The sequence below is a fragment of the Lepus europaeus genome, chromosome 4 (assembly GCF_033115175.1).
Source record: "Lepus europaeus isolate LE1 chromosome 4, mLepTim1.pri, whole genome shotgun sequence".
Classification (NCBI taxonomy): domain Eukaryota; kingdom Metazoa; phylum Chordata; class Mammalia; order Lagomorpha; family Leporidae; genus Lepus; species Lepus europaeus.
The window spans coordinates 129,483,098-129,505,517 of NC_084830.1; the positions used below are offsets into that span (position 1 = coordinate 129,483,098).

Below are 22,420 nucleotides of genomic sequence, written 5' to 3' on the forward strand. Positions count from 1 at the left end.
GTGTGTGTCAATAAAATAAGGAGAGAGACTTTGTGGCTTCAAGACCTGGCTCTGTCACCAGCAAGTGTAATGTCCTTTCTCACGGCACACTTCTCACTGCGCCCCACGCTCTTGCCAAAGTGCCAGTTTGACCAGGTCATTCGCAGCCTCAGGAAACTTTCGTCAGTGGAAGTAAAGCCTTCCGTGGCTCCCCATTGCTTACGGAAGGAAGGCAAAAACCCTTTAGCCTGGCATTCAAGGCTCCCAGGGTCTGCCTCTAATCCTCCCAGTCTGCGAGTCACTGTGTGTGTTTCCCCAGTTGCCCACTTTTCCTCAACCCAGGGACATGCTTGCTGTAGCTGCGCTGTTGAACCAGCAGGCATCTGAAAACTGTTGACACTGTGACTCTTCTAGCTGCCTATCTGCAAGTGTAGATCAACAAATAACTTTACTGGGTTGAAGGGGACTTTGCAAAAGCCCTGAATTCGATGCTTATGTGGTTTAGAGGAGTGGAAGCACACCAAGACCTGCCACCAGTTCATGACGGCAAATTATCCTTGGCCACCTGTATGTGGGCAGATGTTGGAGTTGGCAGACCCAGCCCAGGGAGTTTCTCAAGTTCTACTGAGTACCACGGTCACCTCTGGGAATTGATTAAAAATGTAGACCCCCCCAGGCTACCCCTGGAGGCTCTGACTGCTGTGTCTGTAGTGGGGCCTGGAGATCTGCCAAGCCTAGGCAAGGACCTGGTGGCAGGCAGAGCTCCTCTCCTTGGGGGAATTTTCAGAAGGGCTGGTGAAGCAGGAAACCCACAAAATCAAATGCAGCCATTCCTGCAGCAGGTACTGAGACTGGGGCAACGCTGCACCCACGACACGAGCACCAAGACCAGGCTGTCTAGGTGGGTGAGGCAGGGCTCGGTAATGCCGGATCGGGAGAGTGGTCCTGGGAGTTTGTCCCTGCACCCATCTTCTGTGGTGCAGTGTGGTTCTCATCTCCTCCAGGTGAGCTCCGGGGGCACTGCAGTCCACAGGGGAGCGGTTCCAGGACCCTCTGAGGACAGTAACACCTGCAGATGCTCAGATCCCCTCTGTAAAACAGCACAGCATTTGCACATCACCTGTGCCCCCCTCCCGCCCCGTGGATTTTGATCATCTCTGAATTGTAATAGAGTGTAAATGTGGTGTCAGTCCTTTTTATTCTGTATCCCTGAGGGAATAATGTTAAGGACAAGAAGTCTGTACATGTTCAGCACACATAACTCTTCCCAAATAGTTCTCATTTTCCCCCTAAAGATTTGTTTTATTTATTTGAAAAACAGAGTTACAGAGAGGGGGTGTGGAGAGAGAGAGAGAGAGAGAGAGAGAGAGAGAGAGAGAGAGAGAGAGAGAGAACCTCCATCCACTGGTTCACTACCTAAATGACTGTAATGCCAGTACTGGGCCTAGACAAAGCCAGGAGCCTCATGGGTGCAGGGACCCAAGTACTTGGCGCATCCTCCACTGCTTTCCCAGGCCATAGCAGAGAGCTGGATTGGAAGAGGAGCAGCCAGGACACAAACCGGCGCCCACGTGGGATGCTGGCAATGCAGGCTGAAGCTTTACCACTACGCCACCCACAGATGTGGAAGCTGTGGCTATGGAGGGTCAACTCTACTCGGGTTTGCATTCCAGCTGAGTCCATTATTAGGAGTTGGCTAAAAACCACAAGAAGCCTCAGTTTCCTCATTGGTAGAACAGGAGAACCAGTCTCACAGGGTTATTATGAGAAAAACATGAAATAATTCACCCAGAGCTTGGAAAGCAGCCCCTGACACAAAATAAGCTTAAACATTCACCGTTAGTGCTCTCGTTCGGACTCCTTGGCCCACTCCATCTCGCTTTCCTCTGAACTTCTGGGCTTCCTCACGGTGTCAGAGCCGAAGATCCCCTTTGGGCTCATCACGTCTGATTCCTTCACATTCTGGAAGGAAAAGCTGAGAACCCAGAGGGGAAGGGACTTGCCCAGGGCCACACAGCAGAGCCAGGACTGCAACAGCTCTCCTGCCACCCATCCAAAGGCCTCTTACCTGCTCTGTGTCCCGTGGCTGAGCAAGTTGAAGCGATCCCAGGGAACGCGTGGCTGGAAGAGGGAAGTTGGTGGGAGAGAAGCTTGCAGGTGCTGATTGCGCATTTCAGCAGGGGCGGCCCAGAGCTAATCTGCCCGGGATGCATAGCCGAGGGTTCCTAGCTCATGCTGCTGTAGTTCCTTAGCCCTTTGAGCTTCCTCTGTTATTTAAGACTCCGTGGGCAGGAACCAGCCCGGGCCAGGCTTAGGGAACTCACAGACGGTCTATGATAACTGTGCACAGACATTCCACATAGTCCTCCTCCCTGCAGAGAAAGGGGTCTGTGTACAGGAAAACAGTTCATCTTTGGGCCCTGGTCACATGTCCAGTAGCTGTTACCATGACTACGGAATTATCCCTGCAGCCAGGAGGGTGGCCACTCACCACACGTGCTGTGGGACGCTTGTAAAGCAGCCCCTGCCACTGTGGGACTGAGTGTGGCCTGGAGAGGAGCACTGGACTAGGAGTCAGGAAGTCCCTCCCTTCACTCACTTGGAAAGTCACTTCCCCTGTGGGGCCTTCGCTTCCTCCTCTGCACGGTGAGGCCTCTGGACTCAGAGGTCTCCCTAGCATGCCCTGTGTAATCGCAATCTAAGGTCCCAGAGCAGCTGGGAGTGGGCTCAGTGGACTTTGCCCCCATGCTAGTCCCCTGCCAGGGTAGCATGTGGCAGCCTCAGCCCTTCATCTTCCTTAAGGTCCACCTCTCTCCCATTCCCCTCATCTGCTTCAAGTCCAGGCTCCTATTCAGAGCAAAGCATTTTCAATTCCCTGAGTATACTCTCTCTTCTCTTTGCACATTCTGTTCCCCTTGTTAAGACACTGTTCCTTGGCTACTTTCAGGTCTTAGCTAAGGTGTCACTTCCTCCAGGAAGACTTCTCAGATCCCCACATCCTCACCAGACTTCCCCGCAGTTCTGCCCAAACACACCTCGCTGCACTTGATTGGAATTCCCTATCCCTTTGTCCAGAGCAATCCCATTGGACAGACTCTGCTGTGATGGTGGAGGTGTTGGAAGCCACCTCGGATCACCGAGCCCTTGACAGGTGGCTGGTGCTGCTGAGGGACTGAATGGCTTGTTGAGCTGTAATCCATTCCTGTTTAAAGAGCCATGTGTAGCTAATGGCTTCCCTATCGGACAGGATAGCCCCGGAGTCGGTGAGCTCTGAGAGGACAGGAAGTGGGTCTGGTTTGTCCACACCTGAACGCTCAGCGGTCTACGAGTATTGTTGGGAGAGGGCAGAAGCTCGGGGCCGGGGATGAGCAGGAGAGGCCATTCATACCGACGGCCCCTGGCACCTTTGCACAGGCGAACCGAGACCTCGTGCTGGTACAGTGCTTTGCTAAAGCCGCCTGTAAGCCATCCTTTTACTTTCCCTTCATAGGAGTGAGGCACCGCAGGCTTACTGACCCGGTTGTACAGCAGGGGATCACTGAGTCTCGGGAGAAGTGGGAACTTGCTCCAAATCTACAGCTGGGAGTGCAGCACTGAGCTGCTCCCTGGGCGGCAGGTGTCCAGCACATGCTAGGGAAGGAGTCCCACTGATGGTGTGGGAATGGGGCAGGAGGATATGGGCTGGGCAGGGTGATTTTCTCCATGCCCTGGGCTCTGGAATCCCCCACCTTAGGCCAAGGAGGAAATAGAAGCTCTGCCCCGTGCCTGTTTCCAGACGGGCCAAGGAGACTGCAGCTTCCGGCTCTTCCCTGGAGCCCCTTCCCCGCCCTGGAATTCACAGCCAGTGACAGCCAGTCCGGGAAGTGACAGGTGGAGGCTGACAAAGAAGGGCCCTGTGCTCTGCCAGAGGGCTGGGATGGGCCTCGCCGGCCCTGTGGGGCTGCGTGGCTCCGCCGTCGTGGGGAATTCCCCTCCTGCCTAAAGTTGGCCCGGCCCAGCCCTCCTTCCTGCAGAAGCACACACAGCCGAGCGGTTTCACGGGGACAGCAGCCCCTGTTGCACATGCCCGCGCTGCCCCTGCCCTGCCCCAGGTGAGTGACCCAGACTGGGGCTGCCTGGGCCGTGACAGGGGAGGATGACCAGGGGACAAGGGTGCTGGGCTGCCAGACTCTTGTAGCTCTCTGCTGGGAGCCACCGCCACCAGGCCTTCCCCTTTCCCGCCAGCTGGGCTGCACTGCCCCCGGTCCGGCTTGCTCTGTCTTTCCTGACTCCCAGGCCTTGAGCTCTGGCCTCGGCTCCTGTCTTCTCGCTCCCTCTTCCTCTTCCTGCCCTGCCTTCTCAGCCAGTCTTTCTCTCTCCAGTTGCTGCGAGTTTTTCCAAAAACAAGGAAAAGAAAGGGCTATTCTGGTTTTACTGTTCCCCTGAGAGAAGGGAGTCGGGTTGCCCGGCGCGGCCGTGGCTGTGTGCGTCCGTGTGTGCGAGCGTGTCAGGTGCATGAGGGCTCCTGGGTAGGTCCGTGTCAGCACTTCAGTGAGCGTGCTGTGTGTATGATCTGGGTGCGTTTTTGAGAGGGAGGACGTGAGTGTGTGCTGAGCACTTTGGAAGCATAGAGCTGGCTAGGAATAGAGCAACGGGGAATGTGACAGAGCTGGGACCCTCCTGAACACCGGGTCAGTGGAGCTCTCTCCTGTCTGCCACTTGCTTTGCTCCCGGGGCTGCTGGATCTTTCTGTGGGTGGACCTTTAGCTGAGAGCCCGAGGCACTGGCAGTGGGCCGGGGCTGGCAGGCAGTGGCAAAGCAGTGGTGAGGCAGCCTCCTCTTTGATTACAAAGAGTCCAGAGTTTCCAAAGCTGGTCAGAGGCCCAGCCCAGGGAAGTCCCCGGCCAGCAGGGGCGAGGGGCAGGGGCCACGGCTCACCGTGGTGTCTGTGCTGCGGAAGAGTGGAGGGAGAACAAGGAGGGGCCAAGGGGAGAGGAGATACGAACAAAGACAGGGAGGAAAATGTGTAGCCCGGTCAGGGCTTCCCGGGATTGGGAAACACTCCAGCTGTGTGGGTCTGCCTCCCCGAGGGGCTGGGCCGGCCGCCTGACCTCTTCCCACTTCTAGGAGAAGGACAGAGGGCAGGTTTGGGCTTGAGCCCGTATCCAGCTGACGCCTTGACCTGAAGCCAGGGAGGCCAGAGGGAGAGAAGCTGGAGCCGGGGAGACCCAGGACTCCTAGGGAGGAACCGCGGGAGGCGCCTGGCTAGGCCATGTATGTGACAAGGCTGGGAATTCCCCCAGTGTCACTTTGACTTCTCTCCAGCGTGTCCTAGAAACCAAAGGGCAACAAGCAGGCCCAGGGACATGGGGAAACCATTGGGATGGAGAAAGACGCCAACAGGAGGGAGCCTGCAGAATTCGTCAGCAGCAGTGCCTCCCAGGCCTGGCACCCTCAAGAACTCTCTGTGAGGTTTAGGGCAAGCTGTCCCACTGGTGTCCCCCTGGGGGGGGGGGGGGAGGAGAAACATGCTCCCGCTGCCTTTCGCCCAGGGCAAGCCTCGTGGCTTGAATTCTCAGTGCCTTGTGGGTCAGGCACCAATGGGGACTTCCTGGCACTGCTAAGGACGCTGAGGCACAGAGCTTGTAGGTGACTATGTTTGAAGCCCAGGGCTGATGGGCTCCAGAGGCCACATCTTAACCCCCACATGATGGGTCTCTTGGGAAAGGGGCAAGCTGTGGGTATCAAGTGGTTTCATGCGCCTTAGGAAGCCACGTGAATGGGCACAGGCATGATTGTCTTGCTCTCTCCTTGCACAGCTACTTGGGAAGTGGGAAGAAAGAGTATCAGAGGCCTTTGTGGGCTGAGAGAGGGAAGCTGGGGGCCGTTTACCCTGTTCGTTCATTTACTTCTTACCAAAAAAATGCACCTGGTACAGTTGTAGTTAGTATCCTGGGCTCAAAGTGCATTATCTCATTTAACTATCACCCAGATCTCTCTTTAATGTACGTACACACCCAATGCCAAAAAGTACCTAGAATCCACTACAGGGCTTTACATTCCTGAGACTGCCTCGGGCTGTGCAGCCAAGGAAGGGACCCAGGTCTGCTCTTTTCCTAGTTTACTAGCTGCCTGTCCTGGGTTCGAGTCACCCACTCTCCTCCGGGTAGAAGGCATATGCTTGTTTGATGGAGAAACACCATTTCCCATCAGTGGGTTCGTGAGAGCAGCATTGTGCTTGCTGGGAGCAGGAGCCTGGGGTCCTAGGCTCAAGTTTTAATCACAGACTGCAGGTGAGACCTGGGGGCTCCCGCCCTTCTCTGGCCCTAGGGGTGGCTCCAGCCTCACAAGGAAAAGGCTGGGTTTAGTCATTTCCAAAGGCCCTTGCACAGCTGGCGTTCTGAGTCCTGGGTCTTGCTCACTGGCAAGACTTCACAGCATGATGTTTTAGAGCACTGAGTTTAAGAGCCCAGCTCTACATGCTATAGCTACTTGTTGCTCTGTGAGATCACGGGGCAGTCATTGAACCCTTCGGAGGCCCCGTTTCATCTGCGACATGGGGATGATAACCCAGCCCTCACTGGCTGGTTGGGAGACACCGCGTGTGAAGGTGTGAGCTGCTTACCCAGCAAATATTCCATAAATGCTACTTTTTGATGCGTCCTGGGTGTAGCCTCCACCACCTTCTGGGACTTTATTTAGAGATCAACTGATTACAGGTGGATTTCTTGGTATGCCTTTTATTTTCTTCAAATGTGTATTTGGGTCTGACTTTGGAGCCACATCAATAGAGACAGTGGCGGAGGAGGGAGGGGTGGAAAGGAGACTGGGGAGTTGTGTGCTTTGAAACAAAACACAACACAACGCAGCACGGGTAACTTGCTCCTCCTCCCAGGTGGGGCTTTGCCTGCTGTCACTCTGCAAGAGCAGGAGGCTGCCACCTGCCTGAGTCACTCTGCCCCTAGCATCAGGCCCAGATTGCTGACCTGGAAACCCCCTTCCAGGCCAAGGGGTGGCAGGGAGTGCCAAGCTGGGGTTGCTGTCTCCCGTTCCTGCTACCCCACAGGGGATATGGATGGTGGGATGCAGCCTGGTGAAGCTGCATCAACAATGGAGTTCTACCCACTGAACAAACCAAATGTATGTGCCTCGATCATTTCCCCAGCACCTACTACGGGCTAAACTTTTGCCTTATCTCATTTATCCTCCAATCACCTGAGGGGTAGGTGCAGTTATCCCCAGTTTGCAGAGAGGAACCAGAGGCTGAGAGAGGCCAGCCAGGTGATAAGTGGTTGGGTAGGGGTTGGAGCCCCATTTGTTAGATCCATAGTCTATGTTCATGACAGGGTTGAGTTTTTTGCAACTAAGTAAAAATATCATGGCATGCTGAAGAGAACATGGTATAGTGGACAGAGCACACAGGACTGGGAGCCAAGGTCCTGGGTTCCAACCATTGTTGTGTTATTCAACATATGTGGCTTTGAGCAAGTCCTTTTGTGCATAGAGGCCTCAGTTTACCTATGTGAAAAATGGGGAGCATGATCAATGGTCTCCGCAGTGCAATGTTCAGAAGTCAAAGCCGAGGGAAACGGATGGGAGGGCTACGGGCAGGCGTGACTTGGGATGGATGACTTTCCTCACAAGCTGTAACTGTTAAAAGAGGATGCCTCAAAACAGACCCGGCATGCACATGTACACACACAAACACCGGGCGACCAAGATGTGTCAAGCCTGGGCATTCGCCCGACAAGTCCACCCAGGAGTCATTCGGCACTTAGGGAGTTAAACTGCTTGCCCAACTCTCTAAGGCCAGTTTTGCAAAAACAGCTGAAACAGTGAGGAATGAGGAAATCCCTCGTATTAAAGAAAATCTGTCTTTATGGCAAGAGGTGGGGGTGGAGAAGACTTGGGGAAGAGGAAGAGAGGCTTCTGAAAGCAAGAAAACTGGCATTGGGGAGGAGATGGGTGGAGAGGGTGTGCGGCAGCAGCTGTGTGAACAGGACTCAAGACTTCCAATCTTGCTGTCACCTCCTCCAGTGGTGACATTCAGTGGCACTTTGCATGGTCTTTGCATCCATCTATCACACACACACATGACCTGCTTTTCTTTAGAATCAAGGTATGCATGTACTTCTTGCCCAAACTGCTTTTTTAAAAGATTTATTTATTTCAAAGGGAAGAGGGGTGGGGAGGGAGGGAGAGGGAGAGAGAGAATCTTTCATCTGCTTCTTCACTCCCCAAATGGCCACAACAGGCAGGGCTGCACCAGGCCAAAGCCAGGAGGCTGGACCTCCATCCGGTTCTCCCCCATGGGTGGCAATGGCGTGAGTACTTGGGTCATCTTCTGCTGCTTTTCCAGGTGCATTAGCAGGGAGCTGGATTGCAAGTTGAGCCCCCAAGACTGGAACCAGTGCTTATATGGGATGCCGGAGTGGCATGCAGTGTTTTAACCTGATGTGCTACAACCCTGACCCCTTCTTTCCATAATTAAAATGACTTATTAGAAAATTGTTCTGAGAAATTGATAATACCTTTGAAATAACTGAAGACACCCCAGGATGACACAAAGCCTAAAAGGGAATCCCATATACTTGGGAAGGTGTCTCTGTGTGTTGACAGTTACAGTTGATTGACAAGTGTTCCTTCTGTAAAATGAGGGCATGTATGAAATAGTCCCCCTAATTTTTCCCCACTAATCCTTTCTAAGAACGAGGGCCGAGGGCCTGGAGTGATGAAATTTTGAAAAGTTCCAGGGAAGCAGGTGTTATGCAAAAGGTTTTCCATAAAGCTACTGTTGTAGAACCCAAAGAAACCTAGATTCACTAGCCTGATGCACAGTAGACCAACCACTGTCAGCCCGGTGGTGAAAGAAAGTTTTTTTTGGTTTGTTTTTTTTGATAAAATAATTATTTGAAAGAGCAACAGAGAGGGAGAGACATGGAGTTTATTCTGCAACATGCAGAGCAAGAAGTTGGTGATGGCTTAATTCCCGAATTGCCTAAGGACTCAAGGGTGGTGAATTTTATAGGTTGAAGTTGGGGTTGAGTGTACAAGATCAGTTTGTGGGCCGGTCTCTGGTTGGTCCACAGTGCTTGGGCGCCTTCCCTTGATTGGTCCGTGGTAAAAGAGGCTGTTGTGTTCTGAAGACGGCTGAGTGGGCTCTGACCTGTCTGGGGTCTACCAATGGATAAGGGATTGTTCTGTTGGGGCAGCGTTTGGAGCGCTTGTGAGACTCTCAGAGTAGAATCAGAATCGGGCTGTGAAGCTTGGAGGTGATCCCTGGCCTTAGGCTCTCGTGGGCCAGCCTGACCCTCTGTCACTCCCCTAACTTAGTGAGCTGATCTCTCCTAAGGAGTTGACCTGTACAGGTGGAGGTGAAGACAGAGAAGCTGCAAGCTGAGGGAGAGGGGCTCAAGTCGACCTCCAAAGCATTAGGGCTGAGCGTTCAGTTTCACTGCCCAGCTAAGAGCTGTTCTTCATCCAAGGCCTGCCTCCTTTTTGGAACTGAAACATCTTTGTTTTAAATAAAGTGATGGGCTTACCAAAGGTATGTTTAACTCCAAAGCAAGTTACCGTTCCCTATCGGATGTGGGACATTGCACAGCCTGGGTTGCAGGCTAGAAAGCAGGCTTTGGATGTGCCCATCTGGGTTTGGATCTTGATTTAGCCCCGTGGGATTTCACATCTCTCTGCACCCAGCCTCACCCGAGCGCTTTACGGTGAAAATCCACCTCCTTAGGGTGACTGTCAGTGTCCCTGTGGCTCCAGACCTGCTAAGAGCAGCGGCTCAGCAGTGCCCGGGGCTCCGGCTCTGGCTCAGCTCTAGACGCTGACGTGCCTCCTGGCAAGTCCCCTCGCGCCCTGGCTGCGGCCCACCGGCCGCCAGCGGGAAGGGCCTGGGTGGTCCCCGCGGCTCGCCTGAAATTCCGGCTTTCGAGCTGGCCGCAGGCCTCAGCCTGGCACTTCCGGCGCGCGGTGGTGGTGGAGGCCGGGCCGACGCCACGGCGGCGCGCCGACGTCAAAGGCCGCTGCCCGAGCAGAAGGCCGCCGAGGGGCTAGGCCGGAGCCCAGCGGCCACCCGCAGGCTCTGAGCACCGGGGGAGCCCGGTGGCCGCTGTTTACCTCGCGCCGTCCCACCCCTTCGGCAGCCGCGAACCGCCCGGAGCGCGCGGCGCAATTGGGCCAGCGGCCTGTCAGTCGCCGGGGACTTTCCCAGGGGTGGGGCGGGCACTTCCTCGTCTTCGGACCTGTCCCCCTGCCCTGGTCCGGGAGCCGGAGGGGTGCTGCGGGGCCGGAGCCGGGCCCCGGCCACTGCCCCGTCCCAGGACCCGAAGAGGGGGGCGCTGGCCCCCCCAGACCCTGCCCTCAGGTAAGCTGGTCTGTCCCGGCCAGGGATGGAGGGGGAGGCCGGGATCGCGGAGGATCTGAGTCTCGGCAGTGACGTGGCGTCGGTGGGAGGTCTGGCCTGGACCCCAGAGTCCCTCCGGCAGTGGAGCTCGCGTTGCGTGGGACTACCCGGCCGGCGCCGAGGGTGCGGGGCGCGCGTGCGCACTGCGCGCTGGGAGCGGCGCGGGGCAGCGTGCCGGGACCCCCGCGGCGCGGCCAGGGCCCACCCGGGCGAGGGGCTGTGAACCGGTGGAGCCTGAGGCACCCTGGCGGCGTCGTTAGTTTCGTGTAACGTTTTAAAGCGGTGTGCACATGTAACGAACGGGAAAATAGTAATAACTTACTGGGTGCCTTCCAAGTACTGATTTCAACGCGTTATGTGTGTTAAGCGCACATCCATCTTAAACGTGATTATTACTCTTCCCCCCCCCCCTTTTTTTTTACGATGTAAGAATCCTAGGCACTTGGAGGTTGGGGTCCCATGTTAGTGAGTTGTGAAGTTGGGATTTGAACCCCTCGCTTTGTTGGAGAGAGAGTTGTGTGCATGTGCAGGGGGAATGCAGTGAGTTTCCGGGATTTGGGGGTGGGGTTTTGACCTACCGGGTGAGTTTTGCACTGTAGGACATTTGTGTGTGAGAGAGAACGTGTGGAAGCGCTTGCATTGCACATGCACTAATTGTGTGCACAGGAGCAGGTGGGAATTTTGTGGGGCTGGGTGAGAGGCTGTGTTTTGGTCATGGGAGGGAGGGGTTTTTGTGGATGATACAGAGGCGTCCGCTGCGTCCATCCCCGGCCCCTTGCAGAATGACAGTGCAGAGAAGTGTGTGGATTCCTGATACATCATTTTAATTTCACAGCGTCGTCAAACTGGCATTTAATCAGCACTTACTCATTTTCCAAACAGTGGGTTGTGGTATAGGGGAATTTGGCATCTCATGAGAGGTCAGAAAAGGGGACACTCAAAAATTTCTGAAATTCCTGACATCGTGTTCATTAGGAGGGTGGTGCGTTGACCAGCCCAAACTCACAGCAGCCCTGCGGCGCTGTCTTTGGAGCCCTGTTTTGCCGCAGAGGAAAGGGAACCATGGAAACACCCATGAGGATCACTCTACCAGCTTGCATTTATGAACACGGACCCTGTGCCCTGCATACTGCCTTGTGGTCAGTGTCTTGCTTAGCCTGACAGCTGTACTGTAGCCTCAATTCTTAGGAAACTGAGGCCCAAGCAGGTTAGGACTTGCCGGAGACTAGGAAGCCTGGGCCCTGGTCCCTGTTCCCCTTTCCAGCAACCAGGACTGCTGTCCTGGCTTGGTTCTGGGCAAATAAAGTGACCCTGGCGTGGCACTTGACGGAAGCACTTGATCAGGCCCTCCTGGAAGCTGCTGCCAGAGACTCCTGTGTTCTGTGTACTTGAATGCTGTTCCCACCCAGCCCGATGCGTATCCTGTGGATGTGCATTGACACTCGTGCGGAGGGTTGCCACCTGCCCCCAGCTGCCCATACTGGGTCCTTTGGGGCCCCAGGAAGCCGTGGGGTCTGACTCATTCCCTCACTCCCAGCGCTGCCTGTGCCTTGGGGCCCGGATATCCTTGTTGGGGGAGGCCGACCTGATTGGAGCAGGGCAGCGTGGTAGGAGGTGTCTGTCCGCCTCCCCGGCTGGGTACTTTTCCTTTTGCATGTGCTGTGATTGAGCCACGCTAAGCTTATTAGCGCGCTGAGGCTCTCGCCCGGCGTGTGGGTCCCTCTGCCCAGAACGCCTCTCCCCAAACCTTCCCATGGCTGGTTTCTCCTTATCTGTTGAGCCTCAGCTCAAATGTCACCTCCTCCGAGGGGCCTTCCCTGACCTTTCTATGCAAAGTAGCCCCTTTTTTCACTTTCTGTCATATTACTGTTTTTTTTTTTAAATATACATTCATGATGCTCTGAAGTAATCTCATTTATTTCCAAATAAGAAAGCATAAGTTCAGAACTTAGTGGCTGTCGCATAGTTAGTTTTAGTATTTATTGTCTTTCTCTTTGCCTAGAGTTTAAGAATGAGAGCAGGGACCTGTGTAGCCTTCACAGGTGTGTCCCTGGAGAAGAATGTCCGGGTGAGGCTCTGCTAGGTTTGTGCAATAAATGAGTAGAAGAGAAGAAACCGGAATCCTGGTGCATTCCAGAGATGAGGATACCAGGGTGTGGCGATGGGCAGGCACGGTGAGAAGCGGCACCTGCTGTCCCGTGGCATTTCCCCCCACGTGGTCATGGGCAGCCACCTCCTGCCGGCCCCCTGTGCTCAGTGCTGTGGAGTGTTTAGGGTGCACAGGTGCACGAGGAACTGCTCTGCCCTCCAGGAACTTGTAGTCGAGTGGGGAGAAGTGTGCAGCGAGCACTACCCGGAAGGCATCGTGTGCCAGCAGGGCGTCTGGCCAGCAGCATGTATGGCTGGAGTGTGGGATAACTTAGGGGCACAGGTGATCAGGGAGGGGACCCGAGGGAGACCACATGCAGAGCAGGACGTGGCCCTCGGCTGGAATGCAGTAGGCAAGGCAGAAGATTTGTACAGAGGCTCACTGGGTCGCAGGAATGGACCGACTGGGCCAAGAAATACCCTGAAAGGCCTTGGTCCCAGGCATAGATGGGTTGGTTTTCCAGAGTAGCAGGGGCTTGTTATACAGATGGTTGGGCTGCACCCCTAGAGCAGCTGATCCAGTTGGGGTTGGGGGTGCAGGAAGGCTGATGCTGCTCTTTGAGAACCCCTGGTGCAGACAGAGCGAGTGCTTCGGTGTTCTGACCCTGCTGGGTGCTGCCTCTGCCATGCTGGGCCTCCGCTTCCTCATCTATAAGCTCAGTGCCCTGCTAGCCTTACCTTCAAGAGGGACAAGAATTCATCATGAGACCGCTGGCACCAAGCACCCAGCCCAGGGCAGACCCGTGGTGAGCGCTCAGGGAGTGCTAGTACCTGGCTCTTGTTAACCGTAATGAAGGGATTCCAGTGGGAGGGACTTCTGAAAATGGGCTGGTTGCTCACACCTCTGGGTAATTTGCCTTCAACTTTGTACCACCTGTGGACTCCGCTGTGTCCTCTCTGGAGGGGTCCCCCTTTGCTTTGCTGCTATTTGGAATAGTGTGAGATGTGGCCAGATTCCTGCAGCAGCTACAGCACCCCTCTGCTTGACCCCCTGGCTCAGGGAGCCCCTCTGATGTTGCAAGACATCCTTTTCTGTGCCCACTGGAGTCTAGGCTCTTCCCTCCTCACCTCCTTCTTACTCCCTCCTTGCTCTCTGGACCACTTGAGGGAGGGGAAGCCGTAGTGCAGAATGGTAAGAACATGCCAGGGGCCACCAGAAGCCTGGGTTTACTTTCCTCCTGCGGCAAATTGCAGCCCTTAGCTGGCTTTGCTTTCCCAGCCACACCTAGAAGGGACCATGCTCACCAGCATCTCAGGGCCTTCTCTCCTGGTTCCCAAAAACCCCAACCAAACCAGTGATGGGACAGCCTCTGGCTCAAGCAGTTCCCTGTGTCTTCCCACTGGGCCAGGCTCTTCTGCGCCCACTGCCCTGGCGTCTGCCACTGCCCGTGTCTGCCCACGGTGCCTGCCTCTTGTCTCCCTGTCCATCTGTGGAGGGAGTGTCTCCTGGGGGCTCTCAGGAGCCTGCCAGAGGAAGACCCAGGGAAGCAGAGAGCAACTGCCCCTGTTCTGCGGGGAAGCACAGCTCCCAGTCCCCAGAGACAGACCTTGGCAGCCCCCGTGGTCAGTGCAGGAAGTCCTTGGTGTTTTTCTCGTGACTGGCTCAGGACACTCACTTTTTTGATTGGAAGGGATGACTGGCAAGGAACAGCTGGCCCTCACCCTCAGGCTGTGGCCTGAGAGGCAGGAACCCTGTGTCCTTGAGCACCTGCATAATGGACAGAGCAGGCGGTGCAGGCAGATAGTGTGTGTGTTTGCCTGTCACGTCAGCGGGGGTTGAGCTCAGGGCCAGCACTGGTATTTTTAGGGCAGATGTGGGGTTGTCCCATGAGTCAGGGGCCTTAGGTTTGCTCTCTGCTGAGTGCTTACTGGCTCTCCACTGGCTTTTGAGCCGCTTGGCCTTGGCCTTCATCACCACCAGCTTTGCCAGTGTTCTGGGGGACCCTGAGCCCTCCACACTCCTCCTTCTGCCTCTGCAAGTGCTACACCTCCTGGTCCTGACCCTTGGGATTGCCGACACTGAATTTAAGAAACTGTTAAGGAGTCTTCAGATACAAGGAGTGACCTACAGGCCCCTGGGCACCCATTTGTCGGTTTAAGAACTAACACATTTTCTGCACACCTGAACTTTCTCCCTGATCACCCCTCCCTCCCCTCCCCCCAGAAGAAACATGTATGTTGAATGTGGTGTTTATTATTCTTTGGCATTTCTTTATAGTTTTATTATAAATGAGTGCATCTCTAAACAACATATAGTATTGTTTTGTGTCTTTTAAAATGTTACTCAAATGCAGTCATACTGTCTGCTTCTGCCACTTGCTTGTTTTGCTTAATATTATATTTGTGCAATTCATCCAGGTTTGTATCTGTGGCTTTGTTTCTTTCATTTTCCCTGTTGAATAGCATTCTTTGATATGAAAATGCCACACTGCATTTATTTTCTTGTTCATTTAGATCATTGCCAGCCTTTTGGTGTTACAATAAAGTATATTTAATTTTTTTTTTTGACAGGCAGAGTGGACAGTGAGAGAGAGAGACAGAGAGAAAGGTCTTCCTTTGCCATTGGTTCACCCTCCAATGGCCGCCGTGGCTGGCACGCTGTGGCCGGCGCACCGCGCTGATCCGAAGCCAGGAGCCAGGCGCTTCTCCTGGTCTCCCATGCAGGTGCAGGGCCAAGGACTTGGGCCATCTTCCACTGCACTCCCGGGCCATAGCAGAGAGCTGGCCTGGAAGAGGGGCAACCGGGATAGAATCCGGTGCCCCGACCAGGACTAGAACCCGGCGCCGCAGGCAAAGGATTAGCCTATTGAGCCGCGGCGCCGGCCAGTATATTTAATTCTTTAAAAAATATTTATTTATTTAAGAGGCGGAGTCACAGACAGAGAGAGGGAGAGACAGAGAGAGAGGTCTTCCATCTACTGGTTCACTGCTCAGATGGCCATGACAGCGAAAGCTGGGCAGATCCAAAGCCAGGAGGTTCTTCTGTGTCTCTCACATGGGTACAGGGGCCCAAGGACTTGGGCCATCTTCTACTGCTTTCCCAGGCCATCATCAGCGAGCTGGATCAGAAGTGGAGCAGTCAAGGCTCAAACCAGCACCCATATGGGATGCTGGCAACACAGGCAGAGGCTTAACCTACTAAGCCCAGGGTTGACCCCTATTTAACTTTTTCAAAAACTACGTATTTGTGGCATCTTTTGCTTTGATCTAAGTATCTCACCTCTTTAGCCTTTCCCTTCCTAGACCTTTGATAGCCATTCTCACTGCTGTTTGGGTAGGACTCTAAGATTTCGGGAGCTCTGTGGCTCCTACTTGTCCTTATAGCATTTCCGTAGAGACAAACAAGGAACATGAGGCCCACCCAAGGTCAGTCAGAGAAGGATCAGAGCCAAGATTTGAGGCCATTAAATTCTCTTCCCAGCATATTTGGTGTGAAAGGAATTCTCAAAAGCAGCGTCTTCCTTCCTTAAGCGTGGAGTTACAGTGTTGGAAAAGGCCCTCATTGGATAAACCAACTCTGGGGATAGGGATTGAGAGACAGAAGGAAAGCCGGGTCCCCCATCCCCTTTGTCCCAGGATTAGGATTAGTGCCCAATTTAGCACCCACCTTGGTGTCCCCATAGCCAATAGGTGAGGCCTAGTGAGGCCCCTGCCTCCTGGCCATGTGTCCCACCTGAGGAGCTGAGAGGCTGCGTGCAGGGGTGAAGGAAAGTGGGCTGGGGTGGTTGGACCGCCTTCCCAGGTGCTGTTGGTAACGGGTGAGGACAGAGTTGGAAGCAGTGATGTAATGATCAGATTGGAGTTCCACTTCGGTCTGGAGTCAATGCTGCGCCTCCACGGCCTTGGCTTCCTCACCAGCAGAGCAGGTGTTGGGCCAGGTGTGAGGACTCGCAGGCCGGAGCTGGGGAAGCCCTGGCTGTGCACTTGGGCCCAGCTGAGCAGTTTCCCACGGTGTGCTGTCTGCATCTGCCTTGGTCTCCTCAGGGCTGGCCTTGACCTTCCCAAAGCCAGATCCTTCCTGGTGGGTTTGGGATGAAATACTCCTCTGCAGTTGCCAGCTCTCACAAACACCAAATTCCTCCTATAGGGAGTTTGTTCCTCGATTTTTCCTTCTGAGTTTTCTCCAGTCCCGTGGCCTTGTCTGCCATATAAAACAGGCAACAGAGAAGGAAGTTCCCACCCTGTGCCCCCAGCCCCCTAACCCTGTGTGGTGCCAGCTCAGGTCTTCCTGCTGTTCTGACCATGTTACACCAGTTACATAATTTTTTAAAGATTTATTTTATTTATTTGAAAGGCAGTTACAGAGAGAAAGAGGGAGGGAGGGATACAGAGATCCTCTACCTGCTGGTTCATTCACCGAATGGCTGTAACGGCTAAGGCTGGGTCAGGCTGAAGCCAGGAGCCAAGAGCTTCCTCTTGGTCTCCCATGTGGGTGCAGGGGCCTTAGTACTTGGGTCATCTGCTGCTGCCTTCCCAAATACATAAGTAGGGAGCTGGATGAGAAGCGGAGCAGCCTGAGACTCAAACCATATCCCATGTAGGATGCCAGCATTGAAGGCAGTGACTTAACCCATTATACCACGCGCTGGCCCCTACATACTTATTTTTTAAAAAATCATTTAAAAATATCTCTTAAAGAATTATAGAATGACACATGCTCATTGGAGAAAACCTGAAGCCACATGAAAAGCATAAAGATAGATGTCTTCTCTTCCTATCCCCTTCTCTTGTCCCCAGCATATTAAAAAATTAACTTTTCGGGGCTGGCACTTTGGCATAGTAAATTAAGCATCCACCTGCAGCACCAGCATCCCAAATGGGTGCCAGTTTGAGTCCCAGATTCTCCACTTCTCATCCAGCTTCCTGCTGATGGCCTGGGAAAGCAGTAGAAGATGGCCCAAGTCCTTGGGCCCCTGCACCTGCATGGAACTCCTGGGAGAAGCTCCTGGTTCTTGGCTTCAGATTGGCCCAGCTCTGGCTGTTGCTACCATTTAGGGAGTGAACCAGCAGATGGAAGACCTCTCTCTCTGTCTCTCCCTCTGTCTGTAACTGTACCTTAAGTCAATCAATAAATCTTTTAAAAAATTAATTTTTCAGTCATATAAGGACACAACTAGATTTCATATGTAAAACAATCAAAATATTGTTGGTTAAAAAAATAAGTTTTTTTTGGTTCCAAATTCCTACCCAAGGTTCTTTGTTGAGCTGTGTCCTAATAGTTTGGAATATATCCTTGCAGACCTTTTTCTATGCACATTTAAGATTTACACACACACACAAACACAAAATTGTGTAGTGTTAAAAAACCCAGACACTTATTACACACAGAAATGTACACTTGCTTTTTATTTCATGGGCATCTTTCTGTTTGATTGCAATAGAGTCTACCCTGTTCTTGACAGCTATATCGTTTTCCATTGAATGTGCCATAATTTAAACAGTCCTTTTTTTCCTCATTAATTAATTTGAGAGAGGGGGAGAGAGAACTCTGATTTGTTGGTTCACTCCCCAGATGCCCCGCACAGTCAGGACTGGGCCAGGCTGAAGCCAGGAGCTGGGAACTCCATCCAGGTCTGCCACATGAGGGGTTGGTACCCAATCACTTGAGCCATCACTGCCACTTCCCACGGTCTGCATTGGCAGGCAGCTGGAATCAGGAGCAGAGCAAGGACTTGAATGCAATCGCTCCAGCAGGTGCCTGGACATCTCAATTGGTGTCTTCACTGCTGGGCCACGTGCCTGCCCCTCACCAGCCTTTTCTGGTGGACATTCAGGATATTTTTTCTCTTGCAAAGCATATGATGGTGATCTTTGTCCAATCCCTGTCCAACCTGTCCAATGCAAAAACCTCTAGACTCCCTGATGGGATTACTGAACCTGTCAGTCACTTCTGCCCCTTTATGTAATTGAAACCTCCTCAGGCACTTTTCTACAAGAGAACTTTGTCCTCGACCCATCAGGCATGTGTGCAGGTTGTTGACATCATGGAGAAAGGATTCTGTGGGCAACCCAGCTATGAGGAAAGCAAATGTACAGCAAGGCTGCATGGATGGGAATGTACCTGAAGGGGTCAGGTGGAATCCCTGGGTGTGTGGTTAGGCAGACCACACCTGGAGTGCCACATCCACTTCCAGGCCCCGCTGCAGATAGGATTTGGGGAGGAATTGTGTGCAACAGGGCTGCTCAGCTTCAAAAGAATGCTGCAGGTTCCACCTCTCTTCAAGGCTGACTTGGAGAGAAGGGGCACCTTGTTCCCTATTTGGGGGACTCCTGAAGGCAGAGCAAGGACCAGTGGGAGCAGATCTCTGAGCAGCCTAACCACAGCTACGGAGTCATCTTGGGAGGAAGTCGTAAGCTCACGTTCCTTGGCTGCTGTGCAGACGGGATCAGCACAGGACTGAGTTTGCCCTGGGCTGCCTGTTCGTCTGAGATGCTATGGCTGTGGCTGCAGGTGATCAGAGGCACACTGGGCCCTGGAAGCATACAAAGTTAGACATGTAAAGGCATGTTCTGGAGAGCTGGAGAGCAGAACTGGTTTCCTCCCCAAGTTTCAGCCTCCCGCCTCTGGGCAGTGCAAGGCAGTGGAAGGAGCCCTGGTGTGGCAGTGTGACAGACTGAGACTGGATTTTTTGCTCTACCACTACACAGAGTGTGTCCTTAGCAAATGACTGGACCTCTCTAAGTCTGCTTCTTCATCTGAAAAACAAAGAAAATGTTTTCTGGCCAAGGGGATTGCTTGCCTTGATGCAAAGCCAGGGTAAGCATTTTCATGTCTGTGTGGTGAGAAGAAAATGAGGTAATATATCTATTGATGCAGCCCAGGGCCTGGCATATGGCAGTGCCCAACAAGCTGTCATACTCCCTCTTTTTTTTTTTTTTTAAGATTTATTTGTTTTACTTGAAAGTCACAGTTACACACACACACACACACACAGAGAGAGAGAGAGAGAGGGAGAGAGAGTCTTCCATCCACTGGTTCACTCCCCAAATGGCCACAACGGCCGGAGCTGTGCCAATCCGAAGCCAGGAGCCAGGAGCTTCCTCCGGGTCTCCCATGCAGGTGCAGGGGCCCAAGGACTTGGGCCATCTTCCACTGCTTTCCTAGGCCATAGCAGAGAGCCAGATAGGAAGTGGAACCGCTGGGACTCGAACTGGCACCCATATGGGATATTAGCACTGCAGGTGGCGGCTTTACCTGCTATGTCACAGCACCAGCCCCCATACTCCCTCTTGCCTTTAGTTTGTGCTTTATAGTCCTCCCCTGCAGTATTTTTAGCTAACTGGTAGCCCTGGTGCAGCCCCAGCCCCAGCCCCAGCCCGTGTTCTGGCCAGGTGTCTGGCAGGTGGTGTGTAGCTTGGGTTTTGCAGGCTGAGGGAGGCAGTGCAGATTCCTCTGTGGGTGGCTCAGCAGAGGGTATGGGGAGGACACAGGGGAAATGTGTGCCTAGCTTGAGGGACACAGTGTGCATGCCGAGAAGGAGGGGAGAACCCCGGAACCCCGTGAAGGGCCGCAGGCTTCAGCTGAGCGTCTGTGACTGCTCTAGAGGGAGGCAACAGCACCTCTGAGTGCTCTCAGGGGAGAACTGATGGGTCAGGGAAACCCAACTGGACCTTAGTGGGGATGGAGCTGGGAATGGTAGCCTTCTTCAGGTCAGAAAGTTCTAGGAAGTGCTGGCAGGAAGTTGCAGAGGGGATCTTGGAGGTGGTCCCTTCAGCCTCTGTTAGATCGTTGCTGTTGTTGCCACCCCTCCTTTTAGGACACTGAGGCCAAGAAGGGACGACATTTGCCCTGGTGTACCTTGTCTGGATCCCACGGTTCCTGAGCTCTAGCTCTCCTGAAATAGGTGCTCGTGTTCACTGGTGCGTGAGCCTGGCATCAGCAAGAGGGCACAGCCTAGTCCTTTATTATCATAATCATCATTATTATTATTTAATTTTGTTAGGGCAGTTACAGGTTCATGGCAAAGTTGAGAGGAAGGTATAGAGATGTCCCATGTGCTTCTGCATAGCCTCCCTCACTGTCAGTGTCCCCCAGCAGAGAGGCACATGTGTCACTGTGGCTGCACCTGCACTGGTAGATCATCCCCCAGAGCTCCTAATTTACATTGGGGTTCACTCCTGTGGCTTTGAGAGAATATATAGTTACATGTATCTACCATTACAGTCTTACTGCCATAGAAAGCCAGCTGGTCTTTGATGAGTGGACCTGGGGCCACAGTTTCCTTGACTTGACATTGACACAAAGAAGCAGCAGTCATCACAAAATGGGAATGTGGACAGCTTTTTGCTTTAGTTTGCACTGCAGTTTCATGGCAGCTCATTTCCTCTCCTCCCCTTTGACAACTATGAAAATGAGGCTCAGGTGATCCCAGTCTTTTCATGCGTGTGTCACCATATTCTATGGGCCTCTTGTAGCCATTTCTTCACTAGCTATGGTCTTGGACCCCAAGACCCTGCTGAACTGAGGCCAGCTGTCAAATGGGTATTTGCAGGTTACTTGGAAATTGAGTGGAAGCCACAACCTAGCTTAGCAAGCTGACAGGAGAGACTAAAACACTCTTGTTAGAACAGAGAATACATTGAGGGAAGCCTTGGCCTTTGCATCAGCTGGTTACAATAGTGGGGTTACCTCTGGCTTTTGCTAAGCACCTGCTGTGTACCAAGCACTGAGGTGGATATTGTATACATTATTGTTTTACCTTTTATTTGTCTATTTGAAAGGCAAAGAGACAGAGAGTGAGAGAGATAGAGAGACAGATATATAGACAAAAAGAGATCACTTATCCAGTAGTTCACTCCCCAGATGTCCCTAATAGTGGGGGGTGGCCCAGGCTGAATCCAGGAACTAGGAGCTCAATCTAGGTCTCCGGATTGAGTGGCAGAGACTCAAATACTTGAGCCATCATCTGCTTCCCAAGGTGCCCATTGGCAGGAAACTAGAAGCAGGAGTTGGGACTTGAACATAGGCACTCTGATATAAGATGCAGTGTCCCACTGGGCCAAACAACTGCCCTACTCATCATTGTTATTTTGAAAATTTTATTATAAAATGATAGCTGAAGGGTTTTCAAAAATTTATGGACAGTGCATATTGTGAAAAATACTATGTATTATATTTCAGATTTTTGCACCAAAGTAAACATCTTAATTCCATTTTCACAAACTTATTGAAGTACCTTCATATGTTTCTTATTAAATAAGTCAAATAATCAGCAAGTAGAGACTGAAAAGTCTCTAGCCCAACATACAGTATTTCATCTACTATCTTTCATTTTATACCAGGTAGGTCCTATAATTATTCCTGTTGTACAGGTGAGACAGTTGAGGCTGAGAGAAGGTGAGTGGCTAGTCCAGTGTCCCCAGCTTGCAGAGGTGCTCAGGGAGGGGGCTAGTGCAGGGAGGCCCCAGGGGCAGCATTTGAGGAAGACTTGCTCCCTGGGTCTGGTGCTCGCACCCAAGCTGCCCGTGGTGCTGCTGCCTAGGCGCCTCACCTGCTTCTCACTCCCCACCCTGTTTGAGTCTTTTCCCTGATGCCAAGACTGTGAGTTCTCTGGTGTGCCAATCTCTTCCCTTCCCTTCCTTGACCATCTGCTAGCTTCCTACAGTTGGGGTGCCTTTCATCCTCATGCCTGCTTTTATTTTATTTTATTTTTTTAAAGATTTACTTACTTATTTGAAAGGCAAAGTTACAGAGAAGCAGAGGCAGAGAGAGAGAGAGAAAAAGGTTCACTCCCCAAATGGCTGCAATGGCTGGATCTGGGCCAGTCTGAAGCCAGGAGCCAAGAGCTTTTTCTGGATCTCCCACAGGGGTGCAGGGACCCCAAAACTTGAGCTATCTTCTTCTGCTGTCTCAGTTCATCAGCAGGGAGCTGGATCAGAAGTGGAGCAGCTGGGACTCTAAGTTTG

General features: G+C 52.9%; 1 protein-coding gene across 5 annotated transcripts in view; it reads left to right on the forward strand.

Annotated features, from left to right (window-relative positions):
• The first annotated feature begins 3,972 nt into the window (after positions 1 to 3,972).
• The window catches only part of TNIP1 (TNFAIP3 interacting protein 1), a 53,865-nt gene continuing 35,417 nt past the window's right edge, over positions 3,973 to 22,420 (forward strand). Inside the window, exon 1 of one of the 5 annotated variants that reach the window (XM_062188816.1) lies at positions 3,973 to 4,070. The gene's annotated coding sequence lies outside the window, so the exon portion shown is untranslated. Of the gene's footprint in view, positions 4,071 to 10,067; positions 10,328 to 22,420 lie in introns of those variants that run through there. The other 4 variants (XM_062188817.1, XM_062188818.1, XM_062188815.1 and 1 more) reach the window with 4 other exon arrangements.